Genomic DNA, 15,947 nt, shown 5'->3' on the forward strand with positions numbered 1-15,947 from the left:
GGACTAGAGCTCATGGCAGAACTAGGATGGGAGAGGAGGTAGGTGTGAGAGGAGCAGAGGGAGACGTGAGGAGGGTATGGAGATAAACAAGGCTTGTGGAGTACACTGGAGTAAATACATGAAGTATTTAAAAAAAAAAAAAAAAAGAAGATGGCTTTGAACTGCAACCTGAAATGACTCAGGAGCCAGATGAGATGTCTGAAGATGGGGGTGAATGGCCACCCTGTTCTGCACGTATGGAACAGTGGGGGATGGTACTCGGCACTGACTCTGAGGAGACAATAGCGAAAGGAGCTGTGATAACGACTTTTAGAGGCAACCAAGGCATGGACAAGCAGGCGAAATCCTGGCCCCATTCAAGTCAACAGGCCTTTTGACATTGACTTCAGCAGAGCCAGGATTTCACCCAAAGATTTTAACTGAGGTAGGATCGGGATAGTGACATATACAGGCAAAGCAGTTGACGTGGATTTAATGAAGTCTGGAGACAAAGGAAATGTGGGAGGAGAAGGTGACTTAAAATCAGTGGTGACACCTAGGTTCAGAGAGCAGAGGGAAATGAGGGTGGAAGGTAGGAACAGGAATTGCAGTTGTGGTCAAGGACACTTCCCAGCAGAGGCACTTCTGCCTTTGGATCATTCAGCTGAAGGAAACTAATGGGGAACAAGCAGAATAACTCTTCCAAAGCATATAAAGGAATCAGAGAAGTCTCGCTCATTTTTCAATCCTTGATTCCAACATGCCACAGCTGCCTTATTTCCCACAGTGCAGGGCTGACCTTAAAACCTTAGCTAGCATTTTCTAAATGCAGCTCAGCTGCCTGTGCAGCTCCAGCTGCCTAATTCTATTTTAAAACCCCAGGTTGCTTGGTATTTTCTTTTACCGGCTTTCATCCAGTGAGAGCTGCAGAAGCAATAAGGTCACATTTAACATTCACTTTAGTCTAAGAATCTAAATTGCAGCCAGTGAAGAGGTAGGACTGAGCTTCTGTGTAAATAGGGATGATAAATGCAGAACCCACTGCAATGTAGTTTCGAACCTGGAAAACTTCAAGCAGCTTTTATGTCAGGACAGGCTTAAAAAGAAAACATGTTTATTAAAAAGCTAAGCTTTTTCTATATTCCTATCAGAGTTGCAAATTTTCCACTGATACTTTTTTCAATGAAAAGTGGATTTTTGACAAAAAGGAAATTTTTGCCAATAAAAAAAATAGGGTTTTTTATCAACATTTTTTCATGGGGGGAGGAGGGCATCATTTCCCTACTACCTCTGGTTACTATTAATATTTTGGCAGCTATTGGTGTGTGTGAGTAAGAGAGATTTCTCTCTCTCAAGCCAGCCTTCCTTGTTCCTTGCTTCCACATGTGTCTGACAAAGTGGGTATTCACCCACGAAAGCTCATGCTCCAATACGTCTCTTGGTCTATAAGGTGCCACAGGACTCTTTGTCGCTTTTTACAGATCCAAACTAACACAGCTACCCCTCTGATACTTGCCTGATTTTGCATTTTTGGGCATGTGCCGTTCATTTTGGCCCTGAATGTTATTTTATTTTGGTAAAGGGATTGGTTTTTCTTAGTTTTTCTTTTTGGTTTTTGCAAGGGAAAAACTGTCGCTTTGGCCTGTGTATTTAATAACCAAAGTTTGACTGAGCAGTTAGGTGTAGCTCTAAGTATAAGGGGACAATGTTCAGCATTATCAGTTCTTATGACTGCATTGTGAGGCTCATCATTTTTGTGATTTTATTTAATGTCCAAGCTCCTGGAGTCATGTGATTATATGTGACTCTCAACCTTTAATTTTTTTTAGGAGAGTCTAGCCTCATGGTTGTGGAGTAAAGCTTGAAAAGGTGACACTCCCAACCCCTATCCCCAAAGGCTCCAAAACGAGAAGGAAAATAATAAAAAGAATCCCAACACTATTAAATATTGTAGGCATCCAGAGAGTAGGAGCTGTGTTCCACACCATATCTGGATCCAAGATCGGTGTAAGCCTTACTTGACTGAGCAGGGGGATTGGAGAGAGTTTACTCCCCTCTATACTGAGTAAGACAAGGGCACAATCTAGCCTTGAGGCTGCAATTGCTAATTGCATATAGCTGTGACCCAAATCAAGTCCTCAGATGTGCACATGCGCACACACACACCCTCGCACGCTCCCCATTGAGTTCAGAGCAGGTTGCAGAGGTATCTAACCAAGCAATTTGGACCTCTATGAACAACACTTTGAAAATGACTGCGTATGTTTGCACCTTCTTTATCATGCCATAGCCACTGGCTATTCACAGAAATTGCTTTTTCGGTTAAATGTTCCAGAAGTTGCAACACGTTAGGTTCAGATCCTGCGTTCATTGTGTCTGCAAAACTCCCACTGAAGATAATGGGAGTTTTACTTGTTGCAGGGATTAGGCCCTTTGTGGCAAAATCATTTCACGTGGCTTATATTTGGAATAAACGTGTGTTATTGAATGTCCACAGCATTAAAATGTAACAATGATTTCAATGTTTGAACTGAGACAGGAAACAACTATTATTATCATGAAACCAAAGCCAAGGCTCCTTAACAAGATAAGACATAAATGATTAATGGGACAAACAATTCTTTTAGGAAAGAAAAGGTTATTGTTAATATAAAGAAAATCCCACCACAATAATTAACCAAGGATAAAGATTTTGACTGAGATCTTTGAATTCCATTTCTATTAGGCCAAGTATAGAATTTAGGAATTGACCCATTGGTGGCTTTTATTCCTTATTGATAAGTCCTCCCAGTTTTGTAATATTCAAAATTTACCTGGAAAGCCTTGGTTTGTTTCAATTAATGAGTTAAAATAATACTCCTATAATATCCTGTATATGATCCCTTAAAGGGGATATTATTACAGAACAACTAAACTAGACATTCACACAATTAGAAATACGCAGACGTCAACAAATAAGGCATTGAAGGATTTGCAAGCTGAACATATTAGTTAGGACTTCCTTAGGATATTCTATCTCTGATGGGGGACTGCAGCAAAAAGGCCTGGACTGATATGACAACCATTTGTTTTTACTTATATATGTATAAGCTTTTCTATGGTGTTCATTCCTATAGCGTTTCAGCACCTCACAATCATTATTTAATGTATTGTCACAACATCCTTGTGAAGCAGCATTATTCCTGATCTCACAGCCTGGGAAATTAAGACAAGGGGTACATCAAGTGACTTGCCCAGTGCCACACTGGAATTCTGTGGCTGAGATAAGTGTAGAATTCGGGTGTTCTGAGCACCAGTCCAGTGCCTCATCTTTAAGAATATCCTTAATTGATGCAAGTTCCTATTGGGATCTGTGTTATTTTGATTTATATTAAACCAGCAACAACTGAGTCTTTGAGACTTTACAGGGCAGGGCACTTTGACTCGCCTTTGGCTAATAACACTGCTCCCCTGTGACACATTTAAATTATGACAGTTTATCATAAGACTAGACAATCACAAAACTAGATAAGTTCTCAGATACAGTGGTTGCCTTTAGAAGCATGACATCGTTCTTACAAATCACATATATGATGGCATCTATCCAGCGTTCCTAAAGCATTTGCCACTTTTAAAAATACAAAGGCATATACAAAAAGAAGTCAATCCATCTGCCCTCCAAAGCCATGAAAGATAACAAAAACCACTCCAGTCCCCAAATCCCAGCCCTTGACACACAAATTCCAGCCCTCAACATACCCCTTCAAAAGCCTAGGTGAAGAGAGAAACTTCGCAGCATGCCTTCAAAGAATACAGAACTGGCTGCTTTGAGGAGAGGATTCCAACATCCAAGGGGCCTGTCACATCCTGGGATGCAAAGCAGACCAGTGTGCAGTTGTGTTGCTGCCTGCCCTGTAACCCTGAATGCTTCAAATGCTATGCTGTTGTGGCTCACAGCATGGGCCCCAAGAACCAGCAGACAAGCATCCAGTGAGTGTCCGAGTCCTGAGCAGCTCTGGTTGAGCATGCTGATCCAGCAGCCTGCTTGTTATACCCCAGAAGCACAGTAGTATCCACCAGCTTTGGTTACTACTCCCCAAGTGACCCCAACATGCTCCCAGCCCTGAATTTTTCCAAACCTGCCTGCTCTGCAAAGTCCCACCCTTTCCTGGACCATGTGGCCTCCTCTACAGAGACAAAAAGCACAGCTTATTCCTTTAACTGAGGTTAACAATAATTTTAATTCAAACACAGCCCTGAGTTGGTTTAGATTAAAAATAAAACAAGTTTCTTAACAAAGGGAGATAGGATTTTAACAGATTTTCAAGTATAAACCATTAGAAATGGTTACAAGAAAATAAAAGTGAAAAAACTTTCTAGAGACTAAGACTAAACAAAACAACAGTCTTGGTTCAACGTAAGGTTCTTACCACATTTTCTTCCAGTAAGATGGCTGACTCCTGCCTTGGTTAGGATCTCTCCCCAAAGACAAAGTGCTTGGTTCCTTTGTCTTTTTAGGTGAAAGCTTACTTGGGATACTTTGCCCCTCTATTTTATAATCTAGTGAATTTTTGACATGAGATTCTTCTGCAGGCAACCCCCAGAGTAAAGTTCATTCCAGCAGTGAGGAAGGAGACATGGAGACTGGAGGGGAAGGAAGTTCCATGCTGATTTACACCCCCACACACACACACACACACTCGTGTTTGCTGAAATGTAAATTGACCCGCACCTGCCCTCTTCCATCCAAATGAATGGCCACTTGTCATGTGATTGCCAATCAACTCTGATGCCACAAGGCTGGTGGCATTGGTTTGCCCTTTGTGTGGTAGAACTGTGTTCACCCAGTCTCCAGATGTGTCTCGTAAACACATTTCAGTTCCATGTTTCCTTCATATGTGTATGGTCCCTTGGGCATTTCTCGTGCAGACACCGTGGGCGAATATTCATTATCAGCAGTGATCTAACTAGGGAGGTACGGTCTGGTATGCCATGCCAGTAAGATATTTATAGCTGGTACACTGTACCAGAAAGACACATGATGAGCAGAGAATGGACCCACTGGGTGACCCCACGCCAATAGTTCCTCCAGCACGGCTGTATCGCCTCCAGCCCCACTCCCAGCCTTTCCACACAGCTGCGTCTCCTGAGTCCTGTCTGGGCTCTGTAAAACATCCCTACAGGAGGACAGGGCAGAGGGCTGGTCTGGCATGATACAGCCATATAGAAGGAGTCACGTGCTCCCCCCTCCTTTTATCTGGTGCAGTGTACCGGAAAGAAATGAATTCAATTTGCACCACTGATTATCAGTGTATTACTAGTTTTCTAGTGATGCCTTACATGACACATGTCAGATACAGTGTATGACATTCATGAATTGGGGTACACTGAACTGGTCAGGCCAGCTGAAACTCACTAGCCGATGCCAGTGAGCCTTGCACTGGGATGCTGCTAGGGTCACAGGGTCCCTGGCAGAACATGCTGCCAACAGTCCTACTCAAGCATCTCCAATGAGGGCAGTTGGGGGTGGCATACCATGAGGACAGAGGCAGTCTCTCCACTAGGCATGTCCCAGGCCATTTAGGGTGTTATAGATCAAAATCAGTGCTTCAGATTCCACCAGGAGATCAACAGACAGACAGCGCCCAGCACAGAGCACTATTGTGCTATCACAGCAGATATTAGAGAGCTGGGCTCTGATTTTCATTGACAGTAAGGGTCCTTTTTCACCACTCCAGCAGTGCAAAGAGGCTTTCAAGGGGGTGTGAATGTAATTTACTGTCACTTTAAGGCCCCTTTCGATTGCCAGAGTAGTGTTAAGGGGCGTTAGTATCAGGGTAGGCTCCAGCTTTTTTGCCGCCCCAAGCAGAGAAGAAAAAAAAAAAGATAAAGTCGCTTGATTCTTCAACAGCAATTCAGCACATGGTCCTTTCCTCCAAGAGGGACTGAGGGACCCGCTGCCAAATTGCCACCGAAGACCCAGACGTGCCACCCTTTTCCATTGGCCGCCCCAAGCACCTGCTTCCTGTGCTGGTGCTTGGAGCCAGCCCTGGTTAGTATAAGCATGAATCAGGCCTCAAGCGATAAAAGATTGGCATATTGCAAGCAATCTTTCTTGCATGCAGTGATGACGTGAGACTTCCCCAACTTTGAATCAGGTACAAAGAGCTTTATGTTCCTGTGATACAAATGTCCCCTGCCTTCCACGGTGCTCAGAGACGGTGAAATTCATTCCATTCCCGCCAGTGATTGAAATTTCACACACGATGTTAACAGGAGGCTGAAAGGTTCCGCTTGGGTAATAAAGGCTGGAAGATGGAGTTGGTGGCCTGCCTGAATTGATCTCGGGCTGCTATCTGATTAAACTCATAAAATGAAATGGCGCAACATTAAAAAGTCAGAGCTGCCCCAGGGCAAGCACATGTGTGCTGCAGCCTGTTTATAGCAACATCCGCTCAGTGGTCAGACTCCTACTTGCTAGGGCTCCAGAGACTCTGTCAGGAAAAAAAAGCGTTAACACTTCCAGCAATTGGATTTAACATCAGCCTCTTTGCCAAGTGCTGCTGCCTGCCCCCTTGCTTATGAAGAAAAAAAAATTGAGTCAGTTCTCCAATCCCCCCGCCCTTCACACACACCTTGGTACGGGGAGTTTATCACAGACAAGGGGGGGCAATTTTGTGGGGCTCTCTTCTTTAAATGTTAGTAACATATCTTGGGACAGCAGCCAGAAAGGAGGGAGTATGGAAAAAGAAGGAAACTGAAGCAGAGGCCTGAGAAAGATGTGATCTCAAAGAGGATAGATGGGATCACTGTGCTGATCAGTTTAATGTGCCTCGTGACGCCTGCTTTCAGACAAGAATAGAAACAGAACAATGGCAATGGTGCAATAAAAGTAATTCATGGCATATTTTTGAATCTGACCAACCAGGACGTTGAGGAAATCTTACTATAAAATTGGTTTATTGGTTGTTGTTTCTTCCTCTTTTTTTTTTCCTGATTTCCAGCATGATTTGGCAACCAAAGATCTCTCTGGATCATAGTGATATAGCAATTGAGCTCCTGGAGCCTATCTATGTAGCTTAACTAAGAAGTTTGAGGAGTGACAGGATCACAGTCCATATGTACCTACATGGGGAACAAGTATTTGATGATGGGCTCTTCAGTGTAGCAGACAAAGCTATAACAAGATCCAATGGCTGAAAGTTGAAGCTAGACAAATTCACCTTGGAAATAAGGCATCCATTTTTGGTAGTGAGGGTAACTAACCATTGGATCACTTTTCCAACGGTCATGGCGGATTCTCCATCATTGGCAAGTTTTAAATGAAGATGGGATGGTTTTCTAAAAGATCTGCTCTTGGAATTATTTTGGGGAAGTTCTCTGGCCTGCGTTACACAGGAGGTCGTAAGAACATAAGAACGACCAGGCCGATGGTCCATCTAGCTCAGTATATTGTCTTCCAACAATGATCATTGTTAGGTGCTCCAGAGGGAATAAACAGAACAGGAATCATCAAGTGATCCATCCCCTGTCACCCATTCCCAGCTTCTGGCAAACAGAGGCAGGGGATACCATCCCTGCCCATCCTGACTAATAGACTAGAATAGGTCAGACTAGATGATCACAGTGGTCCCTTCGGGCCTAAGAATCTAGGAATCATAGTTCTTGAGTAGCAGAATACAAGTTTTAATTCAAAGAGTCAAAATAGTCAACCCCTCTGAGGACTGATTCTTGCCTGATTTTCATTGGTGTGACTCAGAAGCAGCTTCCTCAAAATCAATGGAGTTAAATCCAGTGCACGTGAGAAGAGAATCAGGCCCTCAAAAATCAATGGAGTTAAACCCAGTGAAGGTAAGAAGAGAATCAGGCCCTCAGTACCATTGATTTATTATCCAGTTGCTCTGTTTGTGTGGGCTTGTGGTCTGCCTTGTGTAACCATTTCATCTTAGTTACAGGACCAGATTCTTGGCAGTTGTTAATAGGTGTGGCTCTGAGTTACATCCCTTTACACCACTTGAGGATTGGCTCCAGTATATTTAGGGGAGGATTGGGTACATAGTATCCATAAAAGTCCTTCTGCCCTAAAAGAACTCTAAAGAAAAAAAAATCCACTGAACTACGTCTAGTAGTTCTTGAGAAAAGATGCCTTTTTTATGCAGCTAAGGCAGATCATTATAAGGCATAGACTGTCTCCTTCTGGGCTTCATGTTTGTAGAGTAACCCCAGGACACAAGTTCATCCTTCTATTTATCAGCATCACAGAAAGTTTGTGGTTTATTTTCACCAACAATGTGCATGGAAGTTGTGGTTTTCACTGTCTGCGAATGGTCTGCTTTCATTTTATAGGAGAATGAATGTTTGATCTTCTGTTTGCCCATGGCTGAGGTGAGGGAAATGGCAGGGGATTCGTTTTTAATGCTGCTTAGACCTGAAAGCTCTTGAAATCAACTATGCGGACTTTTTATGAACTCTGAATCTGAGCTATTCACAAAATGTTCCTGTACCATCATTTTCATTGTATCATCTGAGGATAGGACAAGGAGCAATGGTCTTAAGTTGCAGCAAGGGACATTTAAGTTGGACATTAGGGAAAACATTCTGTCAGGGTGGTTAAGCACTGGAACAAATTGCCTAGGAAGGTTATGGAATCTGCATCATTTGAGGTTTTTAAGAACAGGTTTCCAACACCTGTCAGGAATGGTCTAGTTATTACTTAGTCCTGCTCTGAGTGCAGAAGACTGGACTAGATGACCTATTGAGGTCCCTTCCAGTCCTACATTTTTATGATCTATGAGATTTTGTACACATGAATGAGTGGAGAAGGACTGTTCTTCATACAAATGCCCAAGTTCTTGAGCAAACAAGAGTGTTTCCTAGTCTTTATTTGTTGTTCATAATAAACTATTCACTGTTTGTTGCTTGCTTTTCCTTATTCTCTTGTTTAAAAACTGTTAGTCCACCAGTCAAGAAGGATCAACAATACTATGTGATTTAAGTGTCAGTTCATCCCCCATAAACAGTGAATAGCAAATAGTCAATATGATCAGACAGCAAACATCCCATAGGTTGAAATTTGTTCAAATAACCTAGTTTGACTAATATCTTTGCAGAAATCACTGTTAGTTTGTGAATCATTCAAAATGAAACAGAAAAACTAAATTCAGTGGGACAACTTATCTAAAATAAGCAAGAGCATTGCTGCATTTAACTTTTATAGACATACGCATACTTGTACCTCAATCAATCATCTTTATTCAAATTACTGTGCATTGCCTTCTGCTCTCTAATATATATGAGAGAATAGAAGTCATGGGCTTTGCAGAGCAAAAGAGGAGTTTCCATGTGTAAAACAACTTAACTTGCTTCAGAAGAATTGATACATTCTGTACAAAACTTGGGTTGAATTAAAATTGGCACTAATACAAACTTTAGAGAAATTTGCCTGCCTATATCCATTTTGTGTGTGTCTGTTGTGATGATAGCACATTGCAATGGAATATTCTGTTGAGCACTATATTTGCACATGGTTGTGTGGGAGAATTATAAGGTATGTCTATGAAATAATACAATAATCTATTGAACCAGAAAGAAAAAGGTGATACTGAAATACAAGTGAGACTAGATCATAATATTAAAACATTGGCTATCTCATTCCTTTGCCATGCCTGGGAGCAAGAAAGGGGATTTTATTTACAAGTATCTTACACTTACTGATGTGTGTTTGCTCTGTGTATAATAATCCTTGATCTTTTTTAAAAGGGGAACAGGGCATCTCAGTAAGGACATGATCCAAATTTAATTGAAGTCAAAGAGTATCCATTGGCCTCTCTGATTAGGAGCAGGCCCCAAAATCCCGAGAGAATTGAGAATTTGTGTTTCAACTTTTTCTATACTGGCTGTTACAAAAAGTCTACGGTTCGGAGTTAAGACAAGTGCTGTGAGACTACAAATAGTCACAATACTGGTTTTATGGCTCATTCCAAAAAATGCCACCTATAGCACTTGCCATCATGCTGTGGTGCTGATCCCGAAGGAAAAGTGGTACAAACTGAATCACCAACACCCTGTCCTGCAGCATGTTTAATTTCATTGGATGTTTCCATCCAATATGATGACATATTTTTTATTGTTTGTATTATTGTAAGACCTAGAGGCCCCAGTTGGTATCAGTGCTCCATTGTGCTAGATGCTGTATATACACATAGCAACAGACAGTCCTACCCCGAAGAAATTCCATTTCACAGATAAGAAACTGAGGCACAGAGCATGAAATCTTGTCCTCAGTGAAGTAAATAAACTCAAAGAGGGTTTAGTTAGGCCAAGATTGCTCGCAGAGAGAGTAAGTGACTTAGCCAGGATCCTCCAGGAAATCTATGACGAAGGTAAGAATTGAATCCACCCCTTCGGAGGCCTAGTCTACTGCCTTCACTACGGGACAATCTTCCTTAGCTTTGGGAAGCCCACAGCCTCAGCTGGTATAATTCAGTGGTTCTCAAAGCCAGTCCACCCCTTGTTCAGGGAAAGCCCCTGGCGGGCTGGACCAGTTTGTTTACCTACCCTGTCTGCAGGTTCGGCCAATCACGGCTCCCACTGGCTGTGGTTCACCACTCCAGGCCAATGGGGGTGGCGAGAAGCAGCGGCCAGCACATCCCTCGGCCCGCACCGCTTCCTGCAGCCCCCATTGGCCTGGAGCAGTGAACTGCTGCCAGTGGGAGCCGTGACTGGCCAAACCTGCGGACGCATGGCAAGTAAACAAAGCAGCCAGCCCGCCACTGGCTTTCCCTGAACAAGGTCAGATGAAATAAAACCCAACTCAAATCTTCACAAAACAACTTGAACCAAACCCAAACTTTGTTTAAGTCCAAAAGTTTGGGCTTTTATTGTCATTTTCCCATGTGTGTCTGTGCACTTCCCAGTTTCAGCTGGGACAGGAAGTAAAAATGCCAAGCTACTTTGGGAGCTGATTACTAGCTTTGTCGTGATTTTTTTTATTTTAAGAAAACACTTAATCCATGAATTGTAGTTGGTGGACAGCTGGTGCAGCTTGCATATATGTGAACACAATGGCAACTTCCTGCCCTGTTGGCTTTCTTCATATTGTGTTTCAAACGCCTTTCTTTCCTTCTTGTATATGTTTTAAGTATATGTGAACCCACGTGAATAAGAATCTAAATTTAACTTACCGCAGGATTTAGCAATGAGATGCAGATATGGTGATGGTAAAGTGCTGTTTCATAGCCTGAGCAGAGAACTGAAAATCTCGGTTCTAATCCCTGCTGCAGCAGAATATGCTTTTTACGAGACCCAGTAACAGACCCCACCAGGTTGGGTCTGGACATAGTTCATGCAGAATGATCTCTGAGCTATCTACATTGAAGATCTATTTATTAGAACCAGCTGGGTTGTGCCTGTGTAGGTGGCTGTGGTTACTCAGGAAAGTTACAAGAGTTCAATTGAAGTCAGTTTTCAATCTGGTTTAGTTAAATGTTGCAAACCCCTTTTGTGGATGCTCCATTTTCAGTTTATTTTGAATTAGTTTAAACCTTTTTCCCTCATTGACTTAAGCTAACCTGAAAATGTTACTTTTAAACAGAAATAGGAACGCCCACACAGGGGATTCCACTGGTTTAACTAGATTGGTTTAAATTCACATCTTAGGTCAAACTAGTGCAACTTTCTCATGCAGACAAGGCCCATATTAGTTGTCTCTGTGTCCAATACCAAAGTGGGGATTTCACACTGGCTCTGCCACTGATTTTCCCTCTAGCCTTAGTCAAGACAGTTAATGACAGCATGCCTCTGGTTTACCATTTTATAAAATGTGGATGATAATGTTTACCTGCATGATAAAGGTGTTGTGTGGGTTAATTAGCTAAGGCTTATAAAGCACTTTGAAGATAACGAGCTATAAAAACACTAAATTAGGAGAATAATACAGGAGTACCTAGACTGTACAGAGAAGAATGAATGGCAGCTGTATTTCTCTGAAAGGCATTATTTTCTGGGAAAGAGTGAACAGCTCACTAAAAATATCATACAGGTTCTTGATTCTGATACAGTATAACAATGGGAACGAGGAGAAAAGGAGAATTCTCCAAGGCTATATTGATGATCTGGCTCAGTGTTTCTTAATGAGTGAGTCACAACCTCCAGGGGTCATGAAAGGCCATTGGAGGGTTGTGAGGTGTTGAAATGTTATTACAATGTAAAGCAAAAAAAAATCTCACTCCTCTATTCCCCACACGCCCATAACCTTCCAGGTCAAATTTTCTCTATCAACCTCTCAAAACACACAGACACATACATCAGTTATATCGGCATTTTAAACTCTTACGGCTGGTGTACACTGGGAACATGCATAGTCCCAGCTATGTTGCTCAGAGCTGAGAAAAATCCACACCCCTGTGCGGAGTAGTTAAACTTACCTAATCCCCGGTGTAGACAGCACTAGGACGATGGAAGAATTCTTCCATTAACCTAGCTACCACTTCTCTGGGAGGTGGATTAACTATAACAATGGGAGAACCCCTCCCATCAGTTTAGGTAGTGTCTACACTGAAGCACAAACACTGTAGCTTTTGAGGTGTAGACAAGTCCTCACTTTTAGAATAAATGTAAGGGGAGTTGAAAAATGTTTGACTTCGAATAAGGGGTCACCAACCTGAAAAGGTTGAGAAACACTGGATTAGCTGACTACCCAGTTTGGGGAGGGACTGGCAGACACCCTTTGGGGTGAGGTAGCCACGGCAGTCCTAATCATTACAGGAGGTTTCTAAACTTGTCCAATTCATTTCCCTTTGAGAGCTATTACATGCAGAGCAGAAAGATGGTTTATCAACAGCTTCTCTTTTAAGACTAGAGCCACCACCCACCATGGGAATCTGACTATTGATTTCAATGGACGTTGGTACCCTCATGACTGTGTGTTTGTGTACTTGACATTTGTCCGTGTACCCAGTACCTACTACTGCATGTCAGATTTGAATCTGTTTACTGTGCAGCCTCCTAATATTTTATTTTAATTGGAATACTGAGTACTATAAGGGTCTTTTCGAGCACAGTCCAAACTACTTGTACTATGAACAGAACGGGAAATTATTAGTAATTATAGCCTTGACTTGCATTGTTTAGAAACTGCCGTTCCCAGTTGGGGTTCCAAGTATTTTGAATTCATCATTAAGCTTTTCCGTTTCCACAACATGGAACTGTGGTGCTTTATTTAGATATTTAGATCCACAAATAAATATAGGCATGGCCGTGCTCAGCATCACCGTGCCTGATTTTAGGCGCCAAGAAAATCATCCAAGTCTGAGTTCCTCACCTATGCTTCCTATGCAAGGAACGGGGAGAGACGGGCGTCACAGAATGGGACTCACAAAAGCCAGCACATTAGGCAGCTCCTTGCCTAAGCTAGCCAATGGGAGATGCCAAGGAGAGGAGTGTGTCCTATGCCCTTCCCTTCTCACAGAGATAGGTGCCAAGTTCCCAGCTGCAGGAAAGCGCCTCCCTCTGTTTGGCATTCCCAGCTGCAAACCCTCTCCTGTTAGCTGCCTGTGCCATTTTTTTTGCAGGAAGTGGCAGGAGGTGGAGCAGCTGCCTCATAACTTTTAGTCCAGTGGTTAGGGTCCTCAGCTGAGATGTGGGAGACCCCTGGTTCAAGTCCCCCTCCCACCCAGGTGGAGGGACTTGAAGGGATTTGAATAGAGCTCTTCCACTTCGCAGGTGCATGCCTTATGACTGGGCTTTGGCAGACTCAGCTGTGGGGGCTCTCACATTCCCTCCTATTGAAGCTGTTGCACTGGGGGGTGAATCGTTGGACCCGAGAGAAAGAATGACCTTGTAGCCTGGTGGTTAGAGCACTCACCTTGTCCACCCACTCCAGTGACTTTTTTTTAAATTATTTCTCCACAGAGGAAGCGCTTCAATGGGAGAGACAGAGGGAGCCTCCCTACCTTCATCAGAATATCCCATAGCCCAGTGGCAAGGGCATCCATCAGAGATGTGGCAGATCTCACCTCAAATCCCTTTTCCCCTCCAGATGGAGGAGGAATTTGAAGCGGGGTGTCCTACATCCGAGCTGAGCACCCTCACCATTGGGCTTAAAGTTGTGAGGGATGGCGCCTCCTGCTGTCCTTTTGTGTCAGCTTGCCTATGGGGCCCCAGTCTGCTAAGTGACGTCTGATCATGCTCACAGGATCAGGCCCCACAGGCGAATTGGGCTGAGGAATGCCTATGTACCACTCATTTGTGCATCATTCTGGAGATTAGTAGTGTTGCTTCCTCTGAGAAGCAGAAAAAGCAGCCATTGTACCAGCAGCAGCAGCCTGACCCTCTTCTTCCTCTCTCAGGTGTCCCTCAGCAGCCTGGCCCTCCTCTTCCCCCTCAAGTTCCCCACTCCCCAGCAGCCTGACCAACCCTCCAATGCAGACAGCGGTGCGCGTGGGGAGCCGGGGGTGGCTCGAGACCTCTTTGCCTCTTATCTTCTCCACTTGTCATTGCATTCCGGGCCCCTGTCAAACTCACCAGCAGCTAGTAATATGGGTGGCCTCATAACAACAAACCCATCCACCTGCTGCCAACACAGTGACTAAGGAGACTGCCTGACCCTGGAGCATGCCAGGAAGGAAAGGAAGGAAGCCAGGTTCTCCAAAGTAGGCCAGGGTCTTCCCTACTTCACCCTCAGAGAGGCAAAGGGCAAAAAAATTTCTTTAACCAACAAGGCAGTACTAAAACCAGACACCTTACAACCCATGTCCTGCAGAACCAGAATCATAGGTGCCTATGGTACTTTTACTGTGCAATTTTAGGCACCGAGAAAGTTTAGGTGCCTACAGAACTCAGAGGCAGCTAAGCAGCAGTTTTGTGAATCTCGGTGAGGCCTGATTTGGGGATTTAGGTGCCTAAAGTGGCAGATAATCACCAAAGTCCTTCAGTGAATGTAGCCCACAATTTCCAAGGGGCTGTACTGCGGATTTGCAATAAGTGCAAATTCTGTTGCACTGAATAAAGACATTCATAACAATAGTAATAATAATAAAAAAACTCACGCTGTAATTCATTTACAATGATGTGCCAGCAATGAATCCTTTGCAAGGAAAACCATCATGGTAATGTGCCAAGGTTTGCATTGGGGAAGTGGTTATTTTCATATTTTTACTACTAAAAACATCTTTTATTAATATGATTGTATTAAGAATCATTACCGACGTAGAGCGGCCGACGTGTGCCTGGCTCACTACACAACAAATAGGATAATGTCCTGGTCTCAAAGAGGAGAGCACCAGTGGGAGTTAGGCACCTAAATATCTGTGAGAATCTGGGCTTCACAGCCCCGTTTTACATGTTCAGGGCCCACGAGCCGCTTTACATTCTGTGCTGAGCCAGGGGTGGATCAGAAAACAAATTGTCATTCCTGGAGTCAGAATTCTTCTCTACTACCCCTTGCTTTGAGCGATGAGTAAGTTACATCAATCCTGTTCGAGAAACGTATCCCACCGCTATGTACCTACTCCACTACTCTGGCCAGTGTGTCATGGTAGATAAAGCCAAAACTGCTCTTACTTCCTGCTTCTCTCTACCTCATTCCCGACAGACAACTCTAACAATGAATGCCTTTCTCCCTCTGACACTACTTGACACTTTATAATATTTTACTCGGATAGATGCTTATTTATAATAAAACAGTAATAATAAAATAATAGTAATAATAATACATTATTATTATTATTATTATTATTATTATTTTCTTTTATTTATTTTCATTTATTATTCAGTAGCACATAAGGCCCCAATCAAACTCGTAGCCCCCATCTTAGGTGCAGTACAAACTCAGAATAAGAGACAATCCCTTCCCCCAAAAGCTCACAATTTAAATTGAGCCTCCAAGGGCAGGAGAACAGAACTATTATCCTCACTTTATGGGGGTGGAGGGAGGAGAACTGAATGACGCCATACAAAATGACATTGCACTGTATTGGATGGCAGGTTAA

The sequence above is a fragment of the Gopherus flavomarginatus genome, chromosome 2, assembly GCF_025201925.1.
Source record: "Gopherus flavomarginatus isolate rGopFla2 chromosome 2, rGopFla2.mat.asm, whole genome shotgun sequence".
Lineage (NCBI taxonomy): Eukaryota > Metazoa > Chordata > Testudines > Testudinidae > Gopherus > Gopherus flavomarginatus.